We start from the raw sequence: 8,186 nt of genomic DNA, 5'->3' as shown, positions 1-8,186 counted from the left end.
ATACTTTTGTAACTTAGTTTGGGCATAAAAATACATTCTGACACCATTTCTAGCGAGAAATGTGCTCTTTGCTTCCACAGTCTTCAGCCAGTTCGTGCTTATGATAAATATTTGAATAGTTATCACGAATCTTTTTATCGTTGCTATGAGGGTTGCTATGACGCTGCCATGCCAGCACGGCGCAGCGTGCTGTTAAAATCACCGTCCCTGCGTGGTGTCCTTCAGTGATCGTGAATGTTATTCACGTTATATAATATTAATATTTGAGGCTAGATTACACCTCTAATGCGAAGGATCCTGCGAGACCGTTCATCCCGAAGGGGGACCGACTGCGCCACGGACCGACTGGGTGAGCGGAACTGACGTGTGGCTTTTAGTAAACATCCGGACCTTTAACTCTGGGCTGCGTAGTTACCATCGAGCGCTTGGAAGACAAACGATGTCATCTTCCTTCTGTCAGGTGAGTAGTTTATTGTTTTCAAAGATCGTTACGATCTAGGTTTACAGTCCGAGTGCTGAGACAGCGGATGCGGAGTCCGTTGATACACACAATACTAATCTTCAGCTAATACGCCATTGTTAGCCACATGCTACAGCCCACCGTAGCCTGTGCTACCTGGGAGGTTAATACATGGTTGTTGAAACCAGTTCAAGACGCTTAGCTCATCATTGAGGGACGCTACAATATAAATATAAACATGAATTTGATTTATGAATGCTTTAGATTAATAAGGAGTGTATTTCTCTACCATTACTCCAAAATATCAGATCAATTTGGTTTAATGTATAGTATGCAATATGACAATAATGTTTCCATGTTATGGAGTTGCAATTCATTTTATAAAACAATTCCTATGTTCTGTTTTTTAATCAAGGAGGATCCAAGTGAAGGTACAGGAGTTTCATTAACGTCAATAACTTGGACCGAACACTTTGTTTTGCTTGATGAAGAGCAGGAAGGGCAACCTGGAGAGAAAGAGAAGCCGCGTTGAGCCCACTACCATCATCCACGTACCACGAGGAAGATGAGGGAGAGAAATGATCCTACCATTAAAGAGGTACTTTTAAGTTACATACCAGAAACACCATTTTATATAATATGCCAAATATACATTTTTATAAAATCCCCAAAGTACGCTTGCTGACATACAAGTTAATATCACACTGAAAGAATTTTGATCAATCATGCTTCCCTGCTGTGATTGTTTAACTGGGAAAACAACTTTTTCCACAGGAAGGCAAGTCAATTTAAGGAATACATGTTAATTTATTCTGATTATTTCTGTCTACATGTGTGAATTTGCCTTCATTAGTTTCAGAAAAGAGCGATGATGTATCGGTCAGTGGGCGGCAGCACGAGACTCCGCAAACTAGTCTGTCAGCAAAGTAGACGAAGGCATCGAGGTTGCGGCCTGCCATCATTGTTATTTTGCTTAAGGGACTGAATATGTATCATGTAGAAATATTAGCATTTCCCTTATATCTACCAAAACTGCTTGTTTCACAGACTGCAGTTTTGTTTTGGTCCGATGTGGTGTGCAAATACAACCGTATCTGCAATAGGTTGTTGGGCATTAACATTTGTAACTCTAATTTTGTTTTGACAGACTGTGAAAAGAGCATTGAGAACAACATCACCACTCTACAGGAAGACACAGTCCAGTAATGGGTGTCAGAAGTTCAGTAGTGAACGACAGGTACTGTGGAAAAATGTGTGTCATTGTTGTACAATGTCCTTTGACTCTGTTTACACAAGGTTAACACAAAAAGGTTTGATTGTAAACTGATATTGGTATGAATTCATGTTATTCTCCTCTTCACAAGAAACAAACAATCCAAATTACCTGCAGAACGACCTTGATGGAGGCTTCAGCTGCATCGTCAGACTGGCGAGACAGCAAGATGCCAACTTTAATGCCAATTTATTTGTGTAACATTCTGTGACCAAATGTATAGATTACTTTTTGTTGATTGTAAAAAAAGAGAACCCATTTATTTAAAAAAAACTACACTAGAATTACCGCACTGCGTTGTATGACTCCGCTAACCAGCGCATTGTCCGTCTACATATTTCTACATATTTTCTCTCGTATAAATGACACTGTGTCTCTTGACAACTGAAACCATAAGATGAGGTCAGTGTGGCCTTGACCTTTTGACTTTAACACAAATACACAGTTAGACAATCCGAAAACATACAGTTATGCCAAAATATCTTTGGTTTCACATACTAGATGGCATAAGTAGAGACATCAACTCAGGAAAAATATTTCTGTAGAAAAGAAAGCCCTGTATGTGTGTATGTATACATCAATCATGCTTCCCTGGAAGCATACGTGTGTATGTATACATGTATGTAACGCACTATTGAGACGTTTTGTTTTTGATCATATATTCTCAGGAAGGACTGATGCATGTACTGAGACGGGACGTGAGGGCCTACTCTGCGTGCTCAGAGTTCAAGCCCAGCAGGCTGCAGCGGGCCTGACATATTCCGGAACAGCAGCACAGTTTTTGGATGACTCCTCTGAAGATGAAAACATGGCGAGGTACTTCTCCACTGATGAAGAACAGTGAGGGCTGTGATTAGCTACACTCTCTTGCTACAAGGCTACTCTTGCTACTCCCTGGCAGCCTTAGGAAGGCATTAGCTTGCTGTTGCGTAGCTGTTAGCTTCAGCATTTTTAGTTTTTAGCGGCCTGTCTGACGTTTATGTTTAAAAAAAAAAATCTGAGGGGACCATCTTCATAATTTAACACTATGGTATGTTTGTGTGTCCTTTAGTTCTTCTCAAGAGAAGCAGTACAGGTGTGCCTCAGCTCCACGGTCCCTTCTGCAGCCTCCGCTCCTGATGCTAACCTCATGTCTCCATCACACCAAGCAGCAGACCTGGAGTGACAGACCTTTCTCCAGAGCTGCCCCCTCCCTCTGAAACCCCCCTCTCCAAAACACTATTTGTGGCGTTTTTTAAAGTCTTATTTGCATGAGAATTGTTGATCATAACATTTCCAGCAGATGCCTTAATGTAATGTTTGTGAACAATAAATGACATTGATCATAACATATTGGTATTTCCTTGCACTTCTACACCATGATATTGTCAGATAAGATGCTGATTACATTAAAGCAGTGAATGCTCTGCTTTAAGCAAAATAAACACACAATGATTCAATGGATCTGAAGTAGAATGGGCACATTACATTCTGTAGAGAATGCCTCAGTAATTGAAGTCAGAAAATAAGTTTCTTTATCTGAGGTTCCAGTCATTTATAGTCACAGGAAAGCACACAGGTCTTGTTGTCTAGGGACACCCATATCATAGTGTTTAAGATGTGTAACATCAAGTTTGTGTATCAGTTCAAAATACATACCGTCATTAGTCAAGAGTTCACTCTTGTTTACACTAAATTTAGGTGACCCAGATGTTTCACAATGCATCTGATAAGGTCTTATGAGAAACATTCTTAACATTAAAGAAATGAACACAGAGGTTAGCAATAGATGTTTGAATCAAATCAGTAGCTGGTAATCAGCAGCCTGACTTATTCAAACACATTAATACTACAATGAATAAGGCAGGGGTTATCTATCAGAAATCAACTATATCGTCACATTAGGTTTCTCTTGAGCGCATTATGAAGATGGTCCCCTCAGATTTTTTTTTTTAAACATAAACGTCAGACAGGCCGCTAAAAACTAAAAATGCTGAAGCTAACAGCTACCCAACAGCAAGCTAATGCCTTCCTAAGGCTGCCAGGGAGTAGCAAGAGAGTGTAGCTAATCACAGCCCTCACTGTTCTTCATCAGTGGAGAAGTACCTCGCCATGTTTTCATCTTCAGAGGAGTCATCCAAAAACTGTGCTGCTGTTCCGGAATATGTCAGGCCCGCTGCAGCCTGCTGGGCTTGAACTCTGAGCACGCAGAGTAGGCCCTCACGTCCCGTCTCAGTACATGCATCAGTCCTTCCTGAGAATATATGATCAAAAACAAAACGTCTCAATAGTGCGTTACATACATGTATACATACACACGTATGCTTCCAGGGAAGCATGATTGATGTATACATACACACATACAGGGCTTTCTTTTCTACAGAAATATTTTTCCTGAGTTGATGTCTCTACTTATGCCATCTAGTATGTGAAACCAAAGATATTTTGGCATAACTGTATGTTTTCGGATTGTCTAACTGTGTATTTGTGTTAAAGTCAAAAGGTCAAGGCCACACTGACCTCATCTTATGGTTTCAGTTGTCAAGAGACACAGTGTCATTTATACGAGAGAAAATATGTAGAAATATGTAGACGGACACTGCGCTGGTTAGCGGAGTCATACAACGCAGTGCGGTAATTCTAGTGTAGTTTTTTTTAAATAAATGGGTTCTCTTTTTTTACAATCAACAAAAAGTAATCTATACATTTGGTCACAGAATGTTACACAAATAAATTGGCATTAAAGTTGGCATCTTGCTGTCTCGCCAGTCTGACGATGCAGCTGAAGCCTCCATCAAGGTCGTTCTGCAGGTAATTTGGATTGTTTGTTTCTTGTGAAGAGGAGAATAACATGAATTCATACCAATATCAGTTTACAATCAAACCTTTTTGTGTTAACCTTGTGTAAACAGAGTCAAAGGACATTGTACAACAATGACACACATTTTTCCACAGTACCTGTCGTTCACTACTGAACTTCTGACACCCATTACTGGACTGTGTCTTCCTGTAGAGTGGTGATGTTGTTCTCAATGCTCTTTTCACAGTCTGTCAAAACAAAATTAGAGTTACAAATGTTAATGCCCAACAACCTATTGCAGATACGGTTGTATTTGCACACCACATCGGACCAAAACAAAACTGCAGTCTGTGAAACAAGCAGTTTTGGTAGATATAAGGGAAATGCTAATATTTCTACATGATACATATTCAGTCCCTTAAGCAAAATAACAATGATGGCAGGCCGCAACCTCGATGCCTTCGTCTACTTTGCTGACAGACTAGTTTGCGGAGTCTCGTGCTGCCGCCCACTGACCGATACATCATCGCTCTTTTCTGAAACTAATGAAGGCAAATTCACACATGTAGACAGAAATAATCAGAATAAATTAACATGTATTCCTTAAATTGACTTGCCTTCCTGTGGAAAAAGTTGTTTTCCCAGTTAAACAATCACAGCAGGGAAGCATGATTGATCAAAATTCTTTCAGTGTGATATTAACTTGTATGTCAGCAAGCGTACTTTGGGGATTTTATAAAAATGTATATTTGGCATATTATATAAAATGGTGTTTCTGGTATGTAACTTAAAAGTACCTCTTTAATGGTAGGATCATTTCTCTCCCTCATCTTCCTCGTGGTACGTGGATGATGGTAGTGGGCTCAACGCGGCTTCTCTTTCTCTCCAGGTTGCCCTTCCTGCTCTTCATCAAGCAAAACAAAGTGTTCGGTCCAAGTTATTGACGTTAATGAAACTCCTGTACCTTCACTTGGATCCTCCTTGATTAAAAAACAGAACATAGGAATTGTTTTATAAAATGAATTGCAACTCCATAACATGGAAACATTATTGTCATATTGCATACTATACATTAAACCAAATTGATCTGATATTTTGGAGTAATGGTAGAGAAATACACTCCTTATTAATCTAAAGCATTCATAAATCAAATTCATGTTTATATTTATATTGTAGCGTCCCTCAATGATGAGCTAAGCGTCTTGAACTGGTTTCAACAACCATGTATTAACCTCCCAGGTAGCACAGGCTACGGTGGGCTGTAGCATGTGGCTAACAATGGCGTATTAGCTGAAGATTAGTATTGTGTGTATCAATGGACTCCGCATCCGCTGTCTCAGCACTCGGACTGTAAACCTAGATCGTAACGATCTTTAAAAACAATAAACTACTCACCTGACAGACGGAAGATGACATTGTTTGTCTTCCAAGCGCTCGGTGGTAACTACGCAGCCCAGAGTTAAAGGTCCGGATGTTTACTAAAAGCCACACGCCAGTTCCGCTCACCCAGTCGGTCCGTGGCGCAGTCGGTCCCCCTTCGGGATGAACGGTCTCGCAGGATCCTTCGCATTAGAGGTGTAATCTAGCCTCAAAGATTAATATTATATAACGTGAATAACATTCACGATCACTGAAGGACACCACGCAGGGACGGTGATTTTAACAGCACGCTGCGCCGTGCTGGCATGGCAGCGTCATAGCAACCCTCATAGCAACGATAAAAACATTCGTGATAACTATTAAAATATTTATCATAAGCACGAACTGGCTGAAGACTGTGGAAGCAAAGAGCACATTTCTCGCTAGAAATGGTGTCAGAATGTATTTTTATGCCCAAACTAAGTTACAATATTATATTTTTATCTGAGAAAACAAGGAATATCCGCCATGCTTTCCTCTCCGCAGACGGGAGCTTGTGAGTCACGTGACGTGAGAACACGCCAATGCAAAACAATGGGCTGACAAAATGTTACCATCTCACACTCTGAGAGGCCAGAATGTGAGATGGTAACGTCGTTCCAAGTGGACCAACGTTGCCACTGATCGTTTTCTGATGAGACTGGGTTGAATTGAATGGGAATTTATGCCTCTCCGCTGTGAGCCTCCACCCCCCCATTAGATTGGTTCTGACGCCGACTCTGCCATAGTCTCCATCCAAATAAATACTTGTTCCCACAATTTTCAAATTTTAATATATACAATGATAATGTGGTCTTGTATTTGGCCAGTGTGTTTTTTTTAGTCCATTTTAGCCATAAAGGCAGAATTATGACGATCCTTTCAAGCACCACCACCCTCACTTGGTTGTAGACTGAGTCGATGCCTGCTCTCTCTGTTCATTTCTGGACAGGAAGGTGGGTTTACTCTGTGGTGTCATATTAAGTTCATGTGTTCCATATGTCACAACATGGTCAAATCACTGTGTTCTTCAGTATGTCAGCCAACCAATCCAAGTAGGTGACACTGGAGTGTTGGCTGTGTTAAAGATATATGACTGGTCTGTATAGGTCAGGGGTGTCCAAACTACGGCCCGCGGGCCATCTGCGGCCCGCAATCGTTTTGAAATTTGCCCGCCTCAAAAATAATTTTAAAAAAATATATAATAATAATAATAACTTAAAAAAAAATTAACATTTACATTTTTTGGGGGTGTTACCAACAATTTAGTAGCACTTAAATGGCACTTAATTATTGCACTTTGTAGTTTTGCTCAAGTTTTGAAGAAATTGTACTTTCTTGATTCTTGTTGTTCTGGGTTTGTACCCTTGAATGCACTTATTGGATTAAAGCATCAGCTAAATGAAATGTAATATGATGGACTATGGCCCACTGTATTGTAGCTGTCCCTCAGAACGCCGTCCCCCCCGCCGTCAACAGTCCGCTCCAGGGCAGGGGGGCGTGGCGGCGTGAGTGGCCCACACCTTCGTATTTTTTCTATATATGGCCCTCAGGATAAAAAGTTTGGACAACCCTGGTATAGGTAAATGGTTTGTATTTATATCGGCTTGTCTAGTTTTGAAGACCATTTAATGCGCTTTAGAGTATAGTTGTCTATGCGCAATTTTGGCGTTCCGTGTCTTGCCCAAGGACACTTCAGCATGCGGAATGAGGACGACTTTCAGGTTTAAGGCGGGAGTAACTGTTGGCACTCAAAACAGGTCAATCTGAGGAGGGCTGTTTTAGACAGGGTATTTTGATCAAAATATATTACAGTCATTTCATTAAGACCCCAAGGAACCATATCAACTGTGATAAAATTGGGCATAATATGTCTCCGTTAAATAAAGTTTATTTAAATCAAAGATTGTTTCATAAATCTGATTAAATTTGTGCTCATTAAAAGATAAGAGTAATAAAGGGCTGAAATAATTTAAAATAGTGCTTTTTAATACATTTAGAAACTATATTAGTAACTATATGTATTACATGTACTGTGTTAGGCCATAGAGTGTAATTTTGGTTGGTGGTGTGCCCCAGGATTTTGTAATTGTAAAAAAATGTGCCACGGCTCAAAAAAGGTGGAAAATCACTGGATTACTCTATCCCCTGAGCCACAGCTGATGATAATTACACAATTCATTTATTTTCACAACCAGGCCCTCTCTCCTTTCTGAATCTTTGAACTTACTCTTGACCTCCATTCTTATCACATCTTCTTACAAAGACACCAGGAT

At 40.2% G+C, this 8,186-nt stretch overlaps 1 long non-coding RNA gene across 2 annotated transcripts; it reads left to right on the top strand.

Annotated features, from left to right (window-relative positions):
• Nucleotides 1-993: 993 nt before the first annotated feature.
• On the top strand, nt 994-3,031 carry LOC133968863 (uncharacterized). Of its 2 annotated transcripts, none has more exons than XR_009924146.1 (3): nt 994-1,058; nt 2,402-2,549; nt 2,785-3,031. It is a non-coding gene; the product is annotated as an uncharacterized LOC133968863 (long non-coding RNA). The 2 variants fall into 2 exon arrangements; XR_009924147.1 differs by lacking the exon at nt 994-1,058 and adding an exon at nt 1,634-1,697.
• The last annotated feature ends 5,155 nt before the right edge of the window (nt 3,032-8,186 follow it).

This window comes from Platichthys flesus, chromosome 14 (assembly GCF_949316205.1).
Source record: "Platichthys flesus chromosome 14, fPlaFle2.1, whole genome shotgun sequence".
NCBI classification, from domain to species: Eukaryota; Metazoa; Chordata; class Actinopteri; order Pleuronectiformes; family Pleuronectidae; genus Platichthys; species Platichthys flesus.
This window is presented reverse-complemented; position numbering and strand designations above follow the sequence as displayed.